This window comes from Nipponia nippon, unplaced genomic scaffold (assembly GCF_047370975.1).
Source record: "Nipponia nippon isolate SJK-2023a ecotype South Korea unplaced genomic scaffold, ASM4737097v1 scaffold_6, whole genome shotgun sequence".
NCBI classification, from domain to species: Eukaryota; Metazoa; Chordata; class Aves; order Pelecaniformes; family Threskiornithidae; genus Nipponia; species Nipponia nippon.
In genome coordinates, this window is record NW_028262380.1 from 37721968 (window position 1) to 37745142 (window position 23175).

The window sequence follows — 23175 nt, forward strand, 5'->3', positions numbered from 1 at the left end:
TTTTAAAGACATTCAGAAAAATGTGGACAGTTATTTATGTCAATGTAATCCAGAAAATTTGTGTTAATGTCATTGATAAATATCTCTAATATTTTTTTGTCCAAATGCTTTCTCATTTATTGTTCCAGCCAGGAATTGTTTGCTATACAATAGACATAGAAGCACTCTCCAGAATTTGCTGACTAGGAATACTACTGTGTTTACTAGAAGATTTTAGTGAGTAGATGGAATACCAGACCATCAAATAGGATGGCAGTACACAGCAATACATCCTTGAGAATGCTGGTACTGAAACTTGTATTTTAAAAGTTCAACTTTTATTCTGTGAATCATTGCGGAGGTATTGCAGTACAAAATAGAATAGATCCTACTACTATGGATATATGCCTATTACAAAATCTGATATCTACTTCTCTGTAGACCTAAGTTATTTTTCAAATGATGATAGATTTCAGGAAAGAGCATGTTTAATACTGGCCAGTACCATGGGTAGGTGTTTTTAAATGGAAAGGGAAAGGAATTTTTCCAGGGTTTGTCACTTGTATTCTCTTAACTGAAGCAAAGTACTGAGTCTTGTTATCTGCAGTCTCCTGATAGTCATATTTAGCACATTTTGTGTCAGCTGCTTCTCTTGATTAAGAGGATGGCAGAGATAATAGATACACTGAACTCCAGAACAGACAGAGAATCTTTGTTCCTCTAAATAATGATATGAATTTTATAACAGTTTAATTTGCTGTTATTCACGAGGGACAATGTCAAGAACTGAACCAGAGGACCACTAGCAAAATACGGGTTGCATGTTAGCAGCATGGTGCCTTCTCAGTCCTTTACTTCATGTTTCCTAGTTTGCCTTTTCTGAACTCACACTCCAGTATGCTGCTTTGGAAGCCAGCCATACAAGAGGCTAACTCAGACAATAAAATCTGGATGATCTACTGAACTGTGACTGAGATTTGTAACCTGCCTTAAAGTGAATCAGATTCAACAACAAGACTTCTTACAAGCAGCTCTCACCAAGAGCCTGGCAGAATGTCAATACAGTTGTACTAAATATTCGACAGAAAACTTGCTGAGAACCACGTGGTATCATGTATTATCATTAAAATAACTTCTAAAGCTAGATGAATTCACATGAAAAGGATAAAAAATAACAATTCCAAAATGTCTCTTAACAATGAAGAGCATGATATAGCAATTAAATTATATTGCACAGACAATCAGAAAGACGACTAAAATTACTTCAGGCACTCTCTTGGCCAACTTTGAACCCTTTACTGAAGGTTGAAAGTTTGAAGCCTTGTCCAAAATTTCATCTATGGTCAATAGAGAAAGGGAAAGCCATCTCCAGAAATCAAAACAGACTTAAAAGAGCTTCTATCCTTCCACTCGTTATAGTGGGAGCTTTGAGCAGCAAGGCTCCCAACATGGGCATGTTGGTGAGTACTCATATTTACTTACAATTAATCTACATCCTACAGTCTGATTTTCAGAGGTGCCTAGTAATTAAATTTCAGTGTAACATTAACATCTAAATTTGCAGATAAATGTTTAACAGGAGATATGGGCAGGGATACTTTTATAACACTAGCCAAATACTGATGGACAGTATTGTGTGGAGCTCCTGAAGAGTTTGTTTCAAATTAGGATGCACCTGTATGTGATAACTTTGGTTTCAGCATTTTGCTGCCTCATTTTGCTACCCAATTAACCTTTCCATTTGTCAACTTTTTCTTAACTTTCTTAATCTCAATTTCTATATTAGTTTGTAGGATCACAGCAGAAACATGACAAAAAAATTATATAAAAAATTGTATTTTCTTCATTATCAACTGGGAAATTTTTGGGTTTTTTTGATTACATTATTACATTGTTAAGAATTGAAGAAGTTAAGAACATTATGGCATATCATTATAATATAAAAATGTTTATTAATTCTGGGGGACAAAGGAGATATTCATAACATTTTATAAATTGTGTTCTTCAATCTGGCTGACTGGTATCATTCTGGCTAGCTGGATAAAACTTGCTAGCAAAAACAATTATCACAGATAAGTTACAATATAGAAATACCAAGACTTATTAGGAGAGACTTAGAAGAACTACTAATTGAGAAATTTCTATCTGTCTGACTTCAGCTGGATTAACAGGCTTCTTTTTCTTTTTGGAAAAATAATAATCTACCCTGCAAGTAGCAAGTTTCCCCCCCCACCAAAAAAAAAAAAAAAGCCCCATCTATCCTCTTCTTTTTCTTGCTGGCAAAGTATATACTCAAGCTTTGCAATTAAGGGTATATATGTGAAACCACCTGATCATGGGATGATCTGTGGAACAAAAACTAAATTACAACTGAAAGAACAGGATGTGGATTGAGATGCAGCCTTGCCCTACCCAACCCCTTCTCCTGTAGAATACAAAAGCTATGTTAAAGGACTTTTTTTTTTTTTTTTCAGAAATCTGAATAACCATTACATTTATTTTTCTACTGCCATTTCTTTGAACAGTCTTTAATATAGTGCACCCTTGGCATGCTCCTTAAATGGCATAATGGGGAAAATAAACAACAAGTATAATTTCTTTTCTGAGAAGCAGACAGGTAGATTAAGATATATTATGTACTACACTGACAGTCTACAATGTGTGCAAGTGAAACCAGCACTGGAATTAATTCCAGTTCCTTTGTTTTTCCCTTTATGACCTCTCTGCTGACAGCCTCAAAATCCCCTTAACTTTGCATATATAGAATATAAGTGACCAGGACATATTTGCTACTCTGCAAAAGACCTGCCTGTTACCTGCTCTCCACATTAACTCTACTTCATTGCAAAAACCTTCTGTGCCAGCATTTTGGTCTACAATCATAAGGTTGCTGCAGCCTCAACTATAAACTCAAAAGAGTAGCTCTTTCTATGGCTATCTGTTCTTTCTTGATGAACTTGGCACATTGAACACATTTCTCTGTAACACGAGGTTTTTGTGGGCTGCAGCATATGGGGCTTAATAACATAGCATCAGATTGCAATTCTTAGCCTAGGCTTTCCTGTTCTGTTTCACATAATAAAGGTAATTTCTGTTACCTACCTTCAGTGGCTCCCACAGACAAAAAGATGACTTTATAAAAGATCATTTTCTAACAGATAAGCAAACCTTCAATACAAATATGACATCTCCAAACATAAATTCTGCCCTCTGCTTCCCCCTCCTTTAGATTTAAAAATGCAGTTTAACTGAGCAAATAGATTAAATCTGACATGTTTCCTAGCTTTATAATCAAGCAAGGCCACCACAGCTTTTCTGTGCTACTACTTAGCACCCTTGAATCATTTCACCTGCCGTTGGAGCAATGCCTTAACAACAGTAAGCCAGAAAACAGTAATAAATTAGCACTTCCCCACTTGGGTTGACTGGCTGATGTATCAAGAGGAAGAAAGTAAAGACTTTGTTAGTCACTTTTCTTCACCAGTAAATATAAGCCAGGGTAGGGTAATGCCCTTTGAGTCTTTCTGGACAGCAAAAAGAAAAAAAGCTAGACTTTGCAATAGGGCTACTTATTGCAAAGTCATGATATCTCTCTGGACATTGGGATGTTGGGGAAGATGTGAGTATCTTTCTCCCATGCTCGCCAGCTGATTTAACTTGCTGGAGGAATGAACCTGCCCCTAGGAGATTTTTTCCCAAGTTGCAGGCTGTAATTCAGGGTTCCAGTTCTCTCTGCATCCTTGGGAGTGTATGCCCATCTCCCTTTCTGTGCCCCATCCCTCCCTCATGTATTCCCTTTCTGGAATCTATGGAAATTCTGCCCCCTTACTCCTGGTTTTTTTTCAGTAGGTTTGTTCCACCCACTAGGGGAAGCCAGGAAGAAACTGTCCTGCTTCTCTCCCTGCTACTGCAAAGAGACAAATTATTTAAGTAGCAGGTCTGGATGGTGGGGTGATTGGACAGGCTGGGGCAAAACCATGTGATAAAGAGCAGGGCACGAGAGTAATATTACAAGTGTTGTAGTACTGTGGTTGTATCAGGCTCTAATGATTTAGAATTGTAGTATTAATATATAACTGTAATGGGTGCTATAAAATCATGTTCAGTTGGGAAAAATTAAACTGTTGCTTGTCTATACCAGCTGGGAGAATTAAAAAACAGACAAGCCTTTACTAATTCCTGTGGATTTTTGAGCAACCTGATACATTACTAAGAAGGACTAGCTCATTACAAGATCTATATTACAGTTTGTGGAGTGAGACGTATAAAATCTAGACAGAAAAATGATTAATGGCAATACATTAATTTTCAAAACTGGAAAAAAAAATATGTTGCCTTTTTTTAAATGAATCTGGAGTTATGAAGAAGTTTGCGCTTATTTTAGCCATTTTTCACCTGAATGTTGAACCTGGGGGAAATTCTGTATTTTCATAACGTGCAGAATTGTACATGGCAGTTTTACTGGGAGCCTTTATGACTAGTCTAGAAAATGCTGATTAAATCCCCCTCGATTTTAAAAAATACCTTAGTTGAAATACTTTACCAGAATTAAGTTTAGGGTTTTTTTTTCCCCCTCATCTGCTTGAACTGAGTACTGCAGGAACTTGAATACATTGGCACGCAGCCCTCCAGCAGTACTGTGTCCTCCTCTGGCTGTAGAAGAAGTATCCTTCAGCAAACCACAACATATTCCTTTTCCCCAGCAACAGTGAAACCTGAAACATTTGAGGAAAGTTGTTGCTACTGTCATCTACTCATGCACATTAATGCCACAAAGCTTGGCAGTAGTATTTCATTGGCAAACTAGTAGCAAATTTAGTGCTTTTTTTTTTTTTTTAATTAAATTACTTCAATAACCAGAAATATGCTTTGTTTACTTCCTATTGTTGATAAACTTGGTGAAGGCCCAAAGTCAAACTGGAACTTGTTAACTCTATGTCTTTTTAGCATCAGTGCTTAGTGGAAAAGATTTTTCTGAAGGCTTGGAAAAGTAGACAAAATAGTCATCAACATAATCTTGTAAAAGTCTTCAAGTTGAACGTAGCAGTCGTTTTTACACCAGTCAAGTACTACACTTCTGGTTCAGAGGCTACCCCAGCTTTAGGAGTCATGATTAAGGATCACATCACTACGATTGCTGTTGCAAAGTAGTCATGTGGGCAGAAAATATTCACTAGAAAGTCAATGTTTCTTTTCTGTATGCTTTTTTTTTTATATTTCTCTGTGTCTAGACAATGTAGTTAAACATCTCGTTCACACTACAGATTTATAACACAGTGATTCGAATGATGATGGTGAAATCGCCCTTTTAGCTAAGCAATGATCTGTAAGAGTATCTGCTCCTTCTGATCATTGGAGTCTAATTTGTAAACTGTCTTCTCGGAGAATCAAAATAAAAATAGCCTAATAGGGAGTTCAGTCAAACTAAAACAAAGCAACAGCAGCATCCTTGTACACCAGAAGAGTAAAGTAAAAAATAAATTAAATGCATGCAACATTCAGCTTTTTATTTGCATCTGTCAAAAGTGTAAAGCAATAATGAAATAAAATTTATCTTTCATTGTCTTTACCCTACGGCTCACAGCAAGTGTGAGAATGTCTTTCAGCATGCATGACACTCATGCTTCTGCTCACTGTACGTAACTAAGGAGAGTGATACCCGTACTAAACTTTCTGTTGCTAATTCTAATAGGCTGGCTTGATTTCCACTTAAAAATACCTATGCACATATTTGTTGTTACAGTTCCTCTTATTCAATCACTATCTAAGTCAACAGAACGATCTTCATCAAGACAGCTTGTATTTATCACACTTCATGTACTTAAATCATATGTCACCCAATTAAGTAAAGTCCAAGGAAATTCTTGATTGATTCTGAAGTTAACCATATGGTTAGCTAGCAAGTCAGCAGAAACTAAATTAATTACCAAATTCACTTTTATGTAATTATTATTAAATACTATTGTTTTCATGTTTGTTTTCTGTAGTCTTTGGTTGGCTTAAAATGGTAATTTACTGGTCACTGTTTGTAGTCTAACCAAAGCGCACCAACACGTTGAAAAAGGGCACAAACCCCAAAATAGTTTGGAGAGATTCTTTTCTGACAGCTAGAGTGAAATAAAGCATGACTATGACATTATGTCGTCGTGTATCTTTTATTGAAACTCTAGGAAATGAAACCAAGCTGTTCCTCACTTGTTCTCCCTTTCCACCAGAATAAGGATAAGGGCAGGGAAAAAATAAACCTAAGGTTTTTCATAAGAACCCCAAACCACTTCTACTCACTTTTCTCATACAAACGGGAAAAGCTCAAACCAAACTAAAACAAAATTCAAGGAGTATTACTACAGTTGTAAAAGCAAACTCTCAGTAAAGAGATTCTTCTTGGGCATCTGCTTTTTGATGTATTCTATATTTGCATGATCATATACTGTTTTTCCACAGCTCTTCTGCCTCACTAAGCAAGGAGTGTGCTCTCGGCAGGAATGAGGATCACTTAGTGAAGTGTGCTGTCACTTATTAGACCCCTCTCATATTTCTGGCGGAAGTTGCAAAACGTGTAATAAGGAAAGCAGATGTTATCAGAAGGGCTTTTTTAATTAATTAAACTATTGCCATGTAGAAATGGATTCCAGATCCTATTATAGCCTTCCTAGAGGATACTGCACATCCCCTAAAATGTATTTCTCACAGCTGGTACCAAGTGGTGTATTCCCTGTTTCTGGGGCCTTTGAGCCAATGGAGATTTTGTCGTCTATTTGAAGAATGATGAACATTCGCATCTTCAAACATTAATGTGGCTGTAATAGTAAGCTGTATCATGAGCATATAAAGACCTATATGATGCTGATTTTCCCCCCAAATAGGGGTCAGCATCTTAAATTGTCTACTCAGATCAGTCGATTCTTTTACTTTAGTGCCTGTGCTTTATCAACACTGAGGATTTTAGGCTTAGCCTTGTAATAATATAACTGCCTGGATTTCTGACTCTCACTGAAGTTTTTAACCCCAAGGTAGGTGCTTAAAATTCTCAGATGAATATTTTTATCTGTGAGGTAGGTAAAAGGGAAGCATTACCTTCTCACTAGTTTGCGTATGGACAGACAGACTCTTAACACTGATCTGTAAATCCAGATAGAGTATATGTGCTGCTAGCACAAGAGCATGATCTAGGTACTGAAATGTCAAGGTCTTATGGGGCCAGTTCCCTGCGCAAGGCCATCAGAATCAAAGTAGCGGCACACATACTCGGCCACATGGGCACAGAGAAGACCTTATTCATAAAACCATAGGGAACTTGAGAACTGTTAAGCATTGCAGTTTCTGGAGTAAGTGTGAAGAATCTATACTGGGATTCCTTGCAAATCTTTCTCTTTGCTCCCTGAGTCTTTCACCCAGCCCATCCATCTGTGCCAGCTTCTATGAAAAATATGGATAATAATCTCCTACCCCATAGGTGGGTTTTGAAATTAAATTAATAATAATGTGTGAAACTCATACAATAGTGGTGAGTACCACATGAAAGCTCTGGCAGAAAGTAATAACTATACTGAGTACAGACTTGGAACTGTGCACAGTCAAAAATGCCTTGGGCCCACTCTTTGTGCCAGGATGATCCAACAAAATATCAAAAAGCTGTTCGGTCATCCCAGCCTGCTCCGGTGGTCTGAATAAGGAAGGATCTGGAAACAATAGTAAGGAAACATAAAGCTAAGGACTGCAGCATATGATATGTAGAAAGCATCTAGCTAAAATTTACATGGACAAAATTAATTCCAGTATTTGTAACTCCTGATCACTTGATTTTGGAACTGTAAAGTTCTTTCGTTGGATATTTTTATCTAATAGATAGATTTTAACACACAGGACTTCACTAGGTGGTGTACAGGAGCTTTATGGGAAAGGGTACAGTCAAGAAACAATTTAGCAAAGAACTTAAAATATCTCATATATAGCTCATGAGCAACAACTTTTTTCATAAGACTTCTCAATACCGCAACTTCAGTTTATGTATGTTTAAGCAAGCTAATAACTGAAGCCTGAAAAAGAGCTGTTCCCTAGTACACTGTTTTTTTTTTTCTAGGGCTGCTTATACTGAGAGAAAGCAAGAGATGCGAGTAGAAGAAGGAAATGGAAAGAGAGACTATTCATATTTTGCTGTGTACTTAAGCAAATAAACAAATCCCTTGGATCAAAAAATAAAATCCAGAAATAATCAGTACACTGAAATGATCTTTTGGAATGCAGGAAATGGAACACAAGATGACAAGTAAAAAGATGTGCTTTAAAAAACATTTTATAATCAAATATACAGTTTCAGCAGAATAAGTAACACTACCTCTGTATTTCAGGGGTTGGATCTAAATGCAAGTATATTTACATTCCAAATAAACCCAAATAAGAATAAATATTAAAAAAAATTGCAAAAAGTTTGTGCAATACTACTCACACTTCATAACTATGTGAATCAGGGACCTACAGAAACTTCTAATTTAGTTTCTGGCTCTGAATTCCCTTAGTCTTGGGGACGCAAATTTGGACAGACACTCTTGATTATTATATAAAATTAGGCTATAAAAAGAAAAGTTTTATTTCTGGCTGATCCCCTTAACAAAATAATGACTTCTATTTTTTTGATTATAATGAAAAAGAGGGAAACTGCAAATGACATGGAAACATAGCAGTTGGGTAAAACAGTAACAACATTGCTGTTTGCGCCAAATAATTTGAACTGAGCCTTTGTGCTTTTTTTTTTTTTTTTTTTTAAGAAATTAGAATAGCAGCAACATCAGGAGAAGCGTGAGATTTTTTTTGGGGGAAAAAAAAGCTTGTCTTGATTTACCTGACATTTGATGCTATTCTTTTACCTGCTTGTACAAAACAGAATTTTACACAACTATGTTGTTTGTCTGTCATAGCACCCAGCAATCTGCTATGACTACAAAGGTAGCTGGGGGCTCTCTGGATTTTGCAGAGCTTCCTTTGGCATGTGATCTATGCAGTAGAGAAACATTAGGATTTGTAGGTTTTGAAAATACTATTTACATTTATGATGTTACATGTTAAATGTTAACAGACAGACACTACATTTTGTTTGAAAGAAAAACAAAAGATGACATATTGGATGCACCTAAAACAGAATAAAGGCAAATGTGCAGTAAAATCCCCCGTGTAAAATATGCATAAAAGAGGAATGAATGCAACAAAGAACCAGCTATGTTAATTGGTGTCTACTGTCCTAAGCAGGCCTGTCCTTGAGCTTTCAGGATGTCACCTGCAGAAGACAGCAGAGGGGACTTACACTATTTCAGATGCAGCAGTGGACAGTGTTGTGGTGTCATGTCCCACAGACAGCACTTACTCATGCTCCCCAATTGCCATTTAGATTGTATAGCATACTCCTTAGTCTACAGTCAGCTAGCAGAAGTTGCAAGTGGAATCATAACTAATTTCTAGCCGTTTCCATTCACTCTGGGTACAGCCTTGTACGTATTCCTACAGGTTTCAGCTCTCGAATTAAAGCTACACAAGAAGAAAGAGAAATCCCTGACCCTTCCTGTGTTCTGAGAAGCTGCATAAGTGCAAATAAAAAAAAAAAAAATTAAAATAATTTCTGTCTTTGAGAACTGGCAGTAGTGCTGTATCAATCAAACACATACAGGCTTTTACTCACTAGTCAGTGTAGTTCAAACCCATTATATGTCAGATCCCACTTCAGCTCATACACGCTTATTGAGTTGTACAGCACCTGGTTGGCACCACTGAATAAAACTGGGTATCACACAGATTAGAGAGTTATTTGATGGTCAAAATTCTTATATCTTATTTTTAAAAGGGACATAATACTTAAGCACTTTTGAACTAACCTAGTAAGTTGGCTAAAAATTAATGAAGAAATCAGAGTTCTGTCAGGGTTCCCTTCTTGCTCTGCACACCACCAGGATATCAGGGCATGATGAATAAATGTAATCTTGCCCTTGCAAAGGAGAGTAGTTCAAAGCACATTGGAAAGTGCTGCTTATATTCAAAATTCACCCTGCAGACTGTTTTTTGTATTGGCTGTTCTGGCTCCATTGGCTGAGATGAAATCAGAAGGCCATTTACTGCCATTTGATTAAGGATAATCAAGTATGTTAAATTTGACTTTGATAATATCTAATTCATAAAGAAATCTATCTATTTAATTTACCAAAGACCAGATCTGTTTATCAAAACACTGTTTTGGTAGCCTTTATAAATTCTGTTCTTTAAGTACGTTCAGTTTTGCAAGACTGACTACTTCAGTATTGTCCCTCTACTTTTTTAGTTTATTTTCAGTGATATCCACAGTAATAGAATCTGTCCTACAATGGTAGCTAAGGTGATACTATTCTTGTCTTTTTTAATTATTAGAGGTCTTTTAAGTTGTGCTGAGAAAGACTACAAGGATATTCAGTGCAGAATGTTACAAGACGGAAAGGTATAGAATCAAAGACTTGCCTGCAGGCACCAAGGCCCCTTGTTACAGCAGTTCTTTTTACTTGCACAATTAGAATACTTGTTTGAGCCTGATAAAATTTCAGTGCATATCGCATTTATTTCTATTTTATATTTATATCCTGTGACAGGACTATTCATATGGAATGCACAGGGCTAATTTACTCATGTCCTAATATGGGTAAGTTGGTTGATGTTTCTTGTGATAAACCTTTGTGCATTAAAATTCTTCCCCTTGTATAGGATTATAATTATTCCAATGAGAGGGGACATTGCTAGGATCTTTTGACATAGCAAGCATCTTATTTTCTTTAAGTGTCCTCTCAGGAAAAAAAAAAATCATTTTAAGGTGGAAAGGGATGAGAGGGATAAACAAAGAAAACACTGAACACATTCACATTAAGCTTAAACTTTCTCACCTTCTGCAAAGCACTATTATCTGCATATAATAAAATAAGACTTTGTTCTTCATACAGTAGTTTTCAGTTATCTGAAAATACATGTTCCAGTAGCATGTTCAAAAAAGAATATAATAGTAAATTTCTGTTAAAGTTAAAAGAATTCTATCAGGGTAAAGAAGCAAGGAAACAAAAGAAGCTGTACGTTGCTAGTATGTGCTGTCATTAGCTGTGGCAGGTCTTTCATTGTCATAGACAAGATGACAGAAGCTACGTATATCAGTTTTGTGGACTATTGATACACCAAAGTCATTAGGACCCTTGAGCTTGATTAAAAAAAATAAATCTCATTAATGAATTCTCAATTTTTAGGCAGAAACCATATCCTAAAGCAATTTTGACCTAAGTCTGTGATGTATAAGTGAATTAAATCTACGTAAAAGAAAAACTGGGAAATCCCTTTAGGAGAGGAAACACCAGGGTAATGTAGAACAAGCTATGATGGACATACCTGTTTTTTACTTCTCTGTGTGCAGGAGCTGTGATAGAAGAAGATGGCATTTCTGCTCTTTTGATTATAGAGTGGTTCAAAAAGCAATTGCAAGTAGAAATATGTTAAAGCAACCTAGTGTTGTTACAGTCTGGTAGTTACCTAAAGTTGTTAAATTTCCAGGTTTATGTAATGTTCTAGCAACTGCAGTGACGCAAGGTAATGAATTCATGCAGGTGGGCCTGGAATTTTTGGAAGTATGTGGTAGAAGCAATATGTGAACATCAGAGGATGCGTAGTAAAGATTCCTGAAGATGGCTACAAAAGTTTTTTCTTCTGCTTAGGTCACTTGTATATACAACGTGTATCTTTCTATTAAGAGACAGTCAGAATGCACAGAAGAGATGAGCGTAACATGAAAAAGATGAACATTTTTCTTTGAACCTCAGAGACTGGGATGCACAAAAGAAAGTCATGTTGGCAGGGAGAATAGGCTGGGATGATAGGCTGGGGGGAACGGAGAATCCAAATTGCACTATCCTTTTTAGACAATACTCTACACAGCATCAGGGGGGAGCTAACTCCTGAAAAATAGATTCTACTATGGAAGAAGGCAGAGGTATGAACACAAGTGAACTCAAAGAAGTATGAAAAACTACGGAGGAACCAGAAACCAAGAAGTTGTAACCCCTGCAGATTTCAGAGACAGGATCTGTTATTGAGATATAATCTTCATTACCTAAGGGGAGAATCTGAAAGCAGTGCCACACACAGGGTGAATGTTCCAGAGTCTTCTGAGCTGTCTTTTAGACACTTTTACGAGGAAAACTTTGATAGGTTCTTGGTGTCCTAGCCAAAGCTGTTACTGCAACCACTGAAATAATGAAACCCACTTTATAATCTGTAGTTTAGAGAGATAAAAGCAAAACAGTTTTCTGTGTAACATATTTGCATATATACTTACTTCTTAGATTATTCTTGTGCTTCTTATATGTGATCCAGCAAGATACCCAACAAAATAATTATAAGAATGCTGGTGCCTGCATAAATTCCTATTTACTTAGAAGTCAGCAGGCAACCTCCAGATTCAAATTGACACATCCCTGAACACATGATGTGTGTTCAGGGATCAGAATCAAATCAAAGCTCTAAGTCGCAGTATCAGAAATGGCTAAACAAGCCAAGTCTGTTTATCCACCAAAGTTAGGAAGAATGTGTGCTAATAATCCAAAACTGAAAGAAACACTATAGAAAATAGATTTTGTTTGGAGGGAAAAGAAAGTTTTACATAATGTTATATTGTTTGCTGATGGAAAGCTACTTATTGTATAATTCTGATGTTTATACAGTGTGGCTTTATACTTCTGCAGTTGTCTTTTTAATAGGCTTTAAATGAATAAAATATACTTTGCCACTACAGCACAGTGAAAGCTCCCTAAATCATTATAGCCCTTAGAGAAATCTGAAAGAAAAACTGGATATGCAAGTTCTGTTTTATTTACAGTATAATTAAAGTAATTATTGTAGTTGTTACAGTAGTATACCTTTTGTAATTCCATAGCTGAAGTGAGTTCTTGGATAAATAATAGCTATCCAGTGAACTGACTGGAGACATCATTTATTTTTACAAGCTATTGATAACCTTATAATTTACAAGAGAAGCAAAGCCACAAATTAGTTTCCAAAGGACATCAATAAATCTTCTAAATAAATAATGTACCCAGGTACAGCTCAGTGGATATTCCTTTTATATAATACTACTAATGCATGTTTCCACACGCATATGCAAAAATACTTAATTTTTTAAATATTATTCTTACACAAATCCATGTCTTTCTGTGTTTCGTTTTTAAACCTATCAAATAACTTCGCCCTTGATCCACTTCTTTGTGTGTGTTTTTAATCACAAAAAGTAATTTTGTATGTGCTTATGTCATAGAAATATTTTTCTTCTTTCATTTGCCTCTTCTGAAATGACTTTATCTCTACAACTAACACAAACCTGGATTTTATTCAAGTAAACATGTCCGTAGCATGAAACGTATCCCCATATGATTGCAGTGAAATGACATATTTTTAGAGAGAAGCCAAGGTATGAAGGTTTTCAGTGTCTGACAACAACTTACAGAGCACTTGCTATTAACAGTTCATGATTCTAATAGTTATCAACTAGAATAAATTAAAGGTTGCAGTATTTCCCTAGCCCTGGGGAACTGCTGCAACAATACAGCTGATACAGCTCTGGGCTGTCAGTGTATGTTGCTTTTTAATTGAGGGCCATTATACTCCAAAAAGCTTAAAATTCCACCTGATAAATGAAACAAGTGAGATGGTTTTATGGAAGAACTTCTATAGTATTCAACTGAATGTTTCTAAAAATGAAGACACCAGCTGTTCTTTGGGTTGCAGAGAAGGCAACAAAAATGTAGATAAAAAATAAAAATATCATCAGTCTTTTTTCACTGTCCCTATGGAAATGCTTCATTCTCTTTATTACTTCTTATATTAAAATGTCAATGCTTCTCTGAATACTTGTTAAAATCTTTGATTGTAGCATCTAATGAGAATAGAAATAGAATATTTCATATATTGTTCCCCTTTAAAACAAATGTAGCTATTAAAATGTGATAGAAAAAATGTTTGTTTGTTTTTTAGAAAGCATTTTAGAAAGTCTAGGAGATAAGCATAACTCTTTTTATTTTGAACAGGTACTATTTAACAATCAAAAAAGAGATTTCTGCCTTTGAATTGCTGAATCAAAAACATAAGAACATATTAACCTTGAAATATCATTTTCCAGCCACCATTTTTATCAACACTGTGGTCATTGTTTCCTTCTCCGGACCATATCTTTAAAATTCCCCACTTGGAGGAAAGCAAACTGAATTTCTATTCAAAATGTGTTCAAACACAGAAGCCTTGATAGAAATTGCATTGATTTCTTCAGTTCCTTGCTTTCAGCTTAACCAAAAAAGGCTGTAGTCCAAGGCTTTATTTTCCAGGCCCTTGACAATTCAGTGCAAATTTGTGTTATCTTTTTTAAAGGAATATCAAGGAGCCTTTTGTGTTTAAAAACAAGTTTTAATTTGATCCTCTAACTTATAAATCTTAATTAATTCATTTTTAGTCTTTTTATGATTTTTCTGCATTTACTAATTAGCATAAGCACAATGAACAAGATTATATCAGTGTATTTATACCCTACCTCTCTTCTTCAGGGCCATCAGCCTAGATAGGGTTGCAACAGTACAATCAGTAAAATCAAACCTAGAATTTCAGTTGTGTATCACAGGGGTTCCTGAATGGTATCTCTGACACTGCTATATCACTAAGTACATTCAGCCACTTTATTTCAGCTTGTACAAATGTCAAGCTGTCTCTGTTGAAGATTTTTTTCCTCTGTTGTTATGGTTTTCCGAGAAAGATTTACCTTATTAGGACAGAGGAACAACCAAAATACTGTGCAAACATAATTCCTACTTAAATACATGGATCTCCCAATATGAATGGTTAAAAATTTAAAGAACTATTTAATAAATCCTGAAGATATGGATAAAACTTCCAATTATGCCTATCTTATTTAAATAGCCACCTGGATATGTAGCATCATTGTCATCCTCAAATTGCATTAAAAATGCAGATCTGTTCCATGCATCCCAACCCTCTTGTTAAGCATTAAAACTATGCCGCGCATTTTCTGGCTGAGCACATATTTGATACTTGGCACCCTCAGATCTCCTTATGCATAATCTCTTCTCATGTCCATTTTTCACTTTCTCAAAATCTTAGTTTTACTTGTGTTTTAAAAATATTCCTTCCTCACTCCTCTCAGATAAAAATTGCTTCTGTGGTCAAGGAGCAGCACAGAACCTATGCAGTCTATAAAACCTGGCCTAAAGTGTCACTCATATTCCACAGGCCCAGCAACATTTTCATGTACTACCCACTCCTGCATTCCCATCTAAAATGTCATCTGTATCATTATAGCTTCAAATGTCTTTAAAGTTTACCTATTACATACCCTCAAATTTCACTGTATTGCAGGGACATCAATATGCAAGATTACTTATTGACAAGTAGCATTGTCTGGTTATTCAAGAAGGGGAAGCATGAAATAAAATTTCAATACTGACAGCTGTAGCTTTGAAGGAGAAAAATCCACACTGCAAAAATGAATTCCAATTATTTATTACAATATTACGTGTTATGTAAGAGTCTTCCAAGGAAAGCTGATCATGCATCCTGCTTCCAAGAGTGGAAGAAGAGCATGTGAACAGGGTGAGCACATTGCAATACTATCCTGTAATATGCTCCCAGCCTTCTGCAAGTTATAACTCAGTGACCTTCCCGAGTTAATACTCTTCTTTTTCAAATTGGTCCAGCTGGTTTTTGAACCATATAAAATTTGAGTATCTAAAACAATCCACGGCAAGAAGTTCCACATAATATAGAATCAGTCCTCTGTATTATACTAATAAAAGGTACTATACTTTTGTAATTTTTATTTGGGACATATATCTGGGAAAATGGTCAGCTCTGCAGAACTGTATGCATGTATACAGATACAGAAACTGCAAATAGCACACTGGACTGGGCTGATGTGGGCAGTCCTTACTCATAAGCATTTCAATTTAGATTAAGATGCCTTAAATTAGTCTTAGGAAATCTTTTCTGTAAGCCATTTATGAAAGAAAGCACCTTCTAGTTCACCTCCGACCTTCATGCTTCCACATACCATAAAGTCAAAAGCAATAAATGAAAGACAGAACTATGCAGTCAGCTATTGCCTAGTTGTCTATTCAGTTGGAATTTTTTAACCTCGACTACTTCTGAAGAATATTAGGTGAGAATTGCCAGATATCTTCAAAATGTAATACATAAAAAGCAAACAAAAATCCAAACTCTCCAAACTCTTGACCTTTTCTTTTATACTACATAAGATCGTTGTTAATTCCTCTTAGAAATATGGCATTCTATTTAAAGCCACTCGTGCTGCTTGACCATAGGTTGAAAACTGAAACAGTTCATGAACAATATAGAAAATGTTCTATGCTGCAAAAGATAAACTTTTAACCCCCCACTCCTCCAAATAAAAGCAAAGAACTTTGAAAAATACTGAATTTACCAATTGCTGGGAAGCCAAAAGACATATATTACAAACTGCTTGAGAGCCCATTCTTGGTTTTTAGATAGTACTACCTTTCTTATTAAGTGGTGGAGAGAAATGTTGGCAGAGAATATTCTAGTAGCAGATGGCACTTAAGTTGGAATTAAATACTGCAACAGTATCACATTTGGACACCTTTCAAGAATGAATACTTCCATGCAAGAAATGACTAAGTAAGCCAGGATTTCTCAGGCTGGAAAAGAGATGACTGAGTGGGAATGTGATAGAAGTTCATAGGCATGGACAGAGACCAATTGTCCAATTTCTTTTCTAATAAAAAAAGTAGAGGGCATCAAATGAAGCTAGCAGGCATTGTGTTCAACATTTAAAATTAGTGTGTAGGTGATGGTTACTAAATGCAAAACAGACACGTCTGGCTCCGGAAGTCTGGAAAGACGTAATTTTTGCCATGGCCCAATGTTAGAAAAAGGATAAAGTTTTCAGAAAATAAGGCACTTAGGGAACGTCAACAAAATCACATCAAATGAAAATACTGTCATCGTGCTTAGAAATGCCATATTGAGTAAACTGTGTTTTGTGCAGTTCTAAAAAGCTATTTTATGTTTGAATTATTAATGTCAAGCAGTATTTTTGTGTTACGGCTCTATGACTTTAGATTTGTTTAATTCTGTTGCCGATTCTGATTACTCAGATTAAATTAGACTCAAGTCAGAAGTGGTATGTCCCTGCAGAATGTAGGATCTGGTACCATTATTCACCATTTGCAATGCAAATGATCACACTGTACATATTGACCCTATTTATCATTTAAACGAAGACTTTTCATAATCATTTATCACATAAGTTCTTCACAGACATTAAGTAATTTTTTCCATTCCCTTATTACATGTTCTTCAAGTTTAGTTTACACGTTTTTGCATTGTCAATACTTTTGCTTTATCTGAATTATGCCATACTATTATCCCGAATAATCAAGAGTTGACTAAACTCTACTGCAACTTCTATCTAAACGTAAGAAGCCTGAGAATATTAATGGTGCTTTTCTAACTTATTTCAAAAGAAATATAGGCACTGCCAGTCGCCTTTGAAAACCATATTTTGAAGAAATTGCACTGCTGTAAGTTCTTATTTACTACACATTTGAGATGTGCTTTATGAGTAGGCTTGGGTCCTGAATTTTGTCTGACTTTGCATTAATTTATTTTCTGTAAGTTGCAAGTTAAACCTATTTGAAGAACCCATGAATAAAAACACTTTCACTACCAGTTCTGCGATGTAGGTGATGGAGCTAAAACATTCATACTACAACCACAGTTTACTTTGCTGTTGTCTTCAATTCTCTGAACAGGCAGATCAGTAAGATTAAGTTTTTGCACAAATAGAGGAATGCAATTCCATTTTGTTAGTAGCAATCAAATTCTGCCTTTTGCCGAGGAACACCAGAGCAAATTCTAAAAATTCTAGCAGCTGTGTTTTTGTGACAGAACAGAATTTGGCCAGGTGTTGAATAAAATTGTATCTTTGGGCCACACAACAAACGTGTAAGCATCTCTTTCTACGGAATTCCACTGGTGAGTTTCTAAAACTGTTCACCTTTCACTGAAGTTTCCAAGGTGCAGATGGAAATGAAGATAAATTCATCCTAGAAATTTCATAGCATAGAGAAGATTCATACAAATAAGTTCTGAGATAAAGGAAAACATGTAAATTCTTTGTTAACTATGCTCTTAATGAAATATTTATTCAATATCATCACAGGCAAACTTACATGGGAACACATTTCCTACCACACATGCAAGTGTTTCATTTAGCGTACTTTGTTGTGACCTATGGCAATGCTGAAGCAGCTTAACATTATGAAAACTGATTTATTTCAGGATCAGACAATTTATATAGAATCTAACCTTTCTATGCAGGTAAAAGTACATGCCCTTGGCTATTACTTAGCCTGACCACAGGGCTTTCTGGAAACAGCAAAAGCTTTATAAGTGTCAGCTCATGGCTAAATCAATGTTTATGCATGATGTACCTTTGAATAGCAAACACTTGCTGCCTGCAAGCTAAACAATGTTTTTATCTGTTTGCCTATTTCTGGTCCTTCAACCACAGCGCAGGGTGTTGCAAATCGCATTTAGTAACAATTATCTGCTGGAATTTCATGAAGAGGAAAGTAGCATGATTAATGAAAAGCGACACACAGAGATTACTTTGCCATGCTAGTCTCCTTGGTGAACGGGTGACTCTGTTGAACTGAAGCCTGACCTTTGTTACTTTTAACGAGGTCGTCGTGAATGCTAAATGCTTGAAAGATTAGCCACTACAAATGTTCCAGTATTACTTAATGATGCTGCCACTAATGAACTGCAGGTAGCCAATTAAATATAATGATACAGTTTTCACCTCTGAAGCAAAGGTTGAATAAAAAACCAAAAAATGCGATGTTTTCTGTCAAGGTGTTTAAAATACAACCTCGGAACTCTTATTAGAGCAAGTTCTCCTCACACCTAGGTAATTAAGAGTCTAAATTTGGATAAGCCATAGAGTCCGGCTTTGCAGGAACTGTGTACCCAACTCACCACTGGATCATTGCTCAGTAACTGTAAAGTTTACATCTCATTTTCATCCGCAAACAGCAGAGTGGCTCGATATCCTGCACTTTGATGTAAAGGTGTGTGGTATTATAAGCCCTGAAGTTTTCAAAGTAACTTTACTGTCACTGAACTAGCATCAGACCACTTGTGGCAAAGCAGTGTAAATGTGAGGTAAGCCTCAAGGTAAATAGCTGTAAAATAAAACCACTAGCAGGGTTAAACATACTCTCTGTTACAGTATTGACTCACATTAGCTACCCATTAGTGTAGGTAAATGTGACCAAATGAAACTTGGAATAGAAGCTTGAAATCAGACCTTGAAGTTACAGTTAACTGAAAAAAAACATCAACACAGATATATGGAAAAATAAAACCCCATCAGTTTCAAGATTATTCATAATTGCTTTCACACCTGTTAATGCATCTTTGTTCCCTGTAGGAACTATATTTCATCATTTCATCAGGCAGAGGTTCTATTACCTTTCTTAAACTGACAATATAACTCTCCTGCCATGAATTTTTATTAAATATAAAACTGTGAAGACATAACACACAAATGGAAGAATGCTAAGTATGTGAATGGCCATTTCCAACAGAACACTGTTTGCTGTAAAGGTGCATATAAACTTAAGGGTTTGTTCTACCAGAATCCATATAAATATATGCAGTATACTTCAGGTTCAGTGAAGTTCACCACATTGTGCATAAAATGCAGGACAAAATTGAGTCAAAAAAGTAGGTCCAATAAAACTCCCTGCAATATAGAAAACCACATACCTTATTTGCACTATCGTCTCACGATTCCTCCCTACTTTGCAAAGAGGAACAACCCTGCCATTGTCTGTAATGTCTCCACAAATTACCAGGATGGGAACAGGGGTGGCACGGATTGCAAGCCAATAATATTCACAGCGACATTAATTAAATAGCATAAGTGAAAGTCACAGATCTGAGGCTGTAGTACTGGTCCCACCCCAGACAGAGCTGAAGAATTTGTTTCCATTAATCTGAAGGATAAGAGATAGAGCCATTCAGAAGAACAAATGCTGTATTTCTATTACAATACTGTGCTGTAAGGACCAGCTCCTCTCTGCTTTCAGTAGCAGAGAAAAGAACTAGAAGTAGGTATTATGGTTTGTAGGTCGGAAGATCACATTGTAATTATCTTTCATACCAGAAAACAATGTAAGACTTTGAACATGCTACATCCAGAGTTTGCTCTGCATCTGTGCAGTATTTACTGTTGTATGGCAGATATATCAAGACAATATTGCACAGAGCTAAACAAAGCAAGAAAGCAAATGCAAAATTAGAAACATTACATGTTGCAAGAGAGCAAAATTAGTTTTTTTCCATGAGGCATCAAAACTAGGATATTAAATAAAAAAATTTTACTTTTACTTTTGTACAGGAACTTTTATATTGTTTTATAAGCACTAAATTTACTGTAAATGAGAACAAATCTTTTTTTATTAACCTGTGAAAAGTCAAATAGTTATATGGGACTTCTATTCAACAAAATCATTAAAATATAAAATAGAAGACTTCTTATAAATGCTTGTAAAATGTCTGGAGAAACTCATTAGCAAATGTTGCACATTAAGATTCTGAGTTTTTTACTATTTAACTAGATTAAAAGTAGATTTACTCTATAACATTTCATATAGAGTTATTTGGCTTGTAGGAAAAAAAGGGAGTCTGCAAATTTGGAATGATTTACCCAAACTTTGATGTTGGCCCAGGGTTCAGAAAAGCAAGAAAGCATGTAGCTCTTCCACGTCCCACCTTAGGGCAGACAGGAACCCAGGTAATCAGAAGAATAGACAGAGACTGATTTTATGTTTTCCTGCACCAGCACAGGAGAACTGCTACATGGGGTTCTTATAATTTGCCTTTCTAGAGGCTTGCAGCAATTCATTCAAGTTTCAGGGAAAGTTTTGGTCTTTGAATTGTAATTCAAACAGAGAAACAGCTCTTGGGGCTCTTAGGTCTGGAAGTCCTTTATGTTCAGACCCTGCTTAAAATTAAAAAAAAAAAAAAAAAAGCAGCTACAAAGCTGTGGAGTTCAAGCTCTCTGACTTTTAAACTTTAGTTTCTGAATGTGTATCTAGGTTATCTCTCTTTTTTCTAATAATTAAACTCAAGTTTTTATGTAATTGCAAATAACAGCACAACACATCCATGTTTTAGTTCATACTTTCACATGTATTAGCATGTTGTACTACACAGGTAAAATTATTGAACCCCCTTTCCTTTCAAACCTAGTAGAATAACCCCAAGACTACCAGAAATATCAATGACCAGATAACAAGGGCACACGTTATCATAGTTTGCTGTTACCTTTAGCTAATAATCATTATAAACTTTAAGTAAAAACTGAAAAATGAGCTATTTCATCTGAAATATGCCTCTTCTAAAGTACATGAATATTTGAAAGCAAATTATCATGGTAACAGCTTTGGAACTTTAACATTACTGAATGCTATTAGAAGTCTATTAAGATACCTTTTTGCATACGGAAACGTTGGAGTGGAAAAGCATGATCTATAATAAAAACTAACTGTGTATAATAAACACTTATTCAACAATTACTCTTTTTGGAGGACAGCTTGAATACTTTTATTTCAGAAAATTTTACATTGTTGATTATAACTGTGATATCTTACCTCTTAATACATTTTACAATTTGCACATAATGGTTCCAAAGGAACTTGTAAATGACAGTAAATCATAAAATTCATTTTGCTTTGCATCAGTTCATTCATCCATGCTCCAACTAATCACCTCATTTCAAAATTCAATAAGCCTAAATACCTGGATTTATGATGCTTTGTCAAAATTAACAAGGGAATATCAACAATGTAGAATTAGAAGTCTATTGCAACTTAAAGAGAAGCACCTAGTTGAAAACAATTAAAAAGACTCTGCAGCAATAATTATATCCACAGTGTTAGCAAATAAAATAAATTAAAACTGATTTTATTTCTGCTTTGGGAGATTGCAGGAAACACTAAAAAGCTTTAATTTAGTCACTTAAAACAATGAAGTTGTTTTGAAGTAAAACTTTAAAGAGAATGAATTGAGCTTGGAGTACTAAGTACACTAAACTGCACATAAAATGTGCATGTAGATGTATTTTTAAAAGTACAATATTCCTATTTATTATTCCATAGCTACAATGGATCAGAAGGCTTTTATTTTGATAGACAACATTTTGGTTATAAATAATCTCCTGTAATATTATATCTAAGAGAATGCAAAAAAATAAAAACAAAAAAAAAAGGTGCAACTAATATTTTAAAAAGATAGTAACAGTAGCATTTATGAAACACATTGTCTTTATTAAGACTCAATAATTTAGAATCCATTGTTTCTACATCAATTACCTGCCGCATAAATATTGGTATTTTTTAAGACACCACTGTAGGCATGCTATAGCTTAGTTACAAGCTGTACAAGTTCTGGAGACTTGCATTTATGTTCGGTATTAAAAAGGAGCTTTATTTTTATTTCTGGAAATAATTGTGACAAATAAAAGTATTTTCTTGAATAATTTGGCATCTGTTTTTCAGATTCTGTATTGCAATGATTGCATTTGGGATGTAACTAATCTATAGGCAAAACTCCAAGCAAAGGAAAGAAATGTGCTATTAGGAGTGCATAGCTTTTATGCAATAAGCAGAACTAAAAAGAATGAGCAGGTGATATTATTTCTTTTGAAAGGATTTAAAAAGTACAAAGTTGTCACAGTTAAAAAAAAGGTTTACAGTCCTCTGTCGCCTCTTTAATTAGTTCTTAGAAGTAATCAGATGCAAAACAACTAATGGTAAAAAGACACTATGCCATGCTGGATAGTTTATCTCTTATTCCTATAACTGTCAATCCACAAAAGGCTAGTTTTTACACAGCACATGAATCACAAGATCTAGTACCTTTGTGGTGATTCGTGTTAGCGCTGTTCTATGTTTTATTGGTAAATTATTTCCTTTCTCTTTCACAGATATTTTGTCTTCCTTTTTCTGCTCAATTTCTCTGAATCTGAATGAGCAATATTCTTTAAATGTGTAGGTATATAGCCAAATATACGTGTTATCAAAGTATTCTTAGAAATAC

At 35.3% G+C, this 23175-nt stretch overlaps 1 protein-coding gene across 1 annotated transcript in view; it reads right to left on the reverse strand.

The window, feature by feature from the left end:
• Window positions 1-3219, reverse strand: part of TENM3 (teneurin transmembrane protein 3) — a 623972-nt gene extending 620753 nt beyond the window's left edge. Inside the window, exon 1 of the mRNA XM_087735943.1 lies at window positions 3082-3219. The gene's annotated coding sequence lies outside the window, so the exon portion shown is untranslated. The remainder of the gene's footprint in view (window positions 1-3081) is intronic.
• Window positions 3220-23175: the final 19956 nt, after the last annotated feature.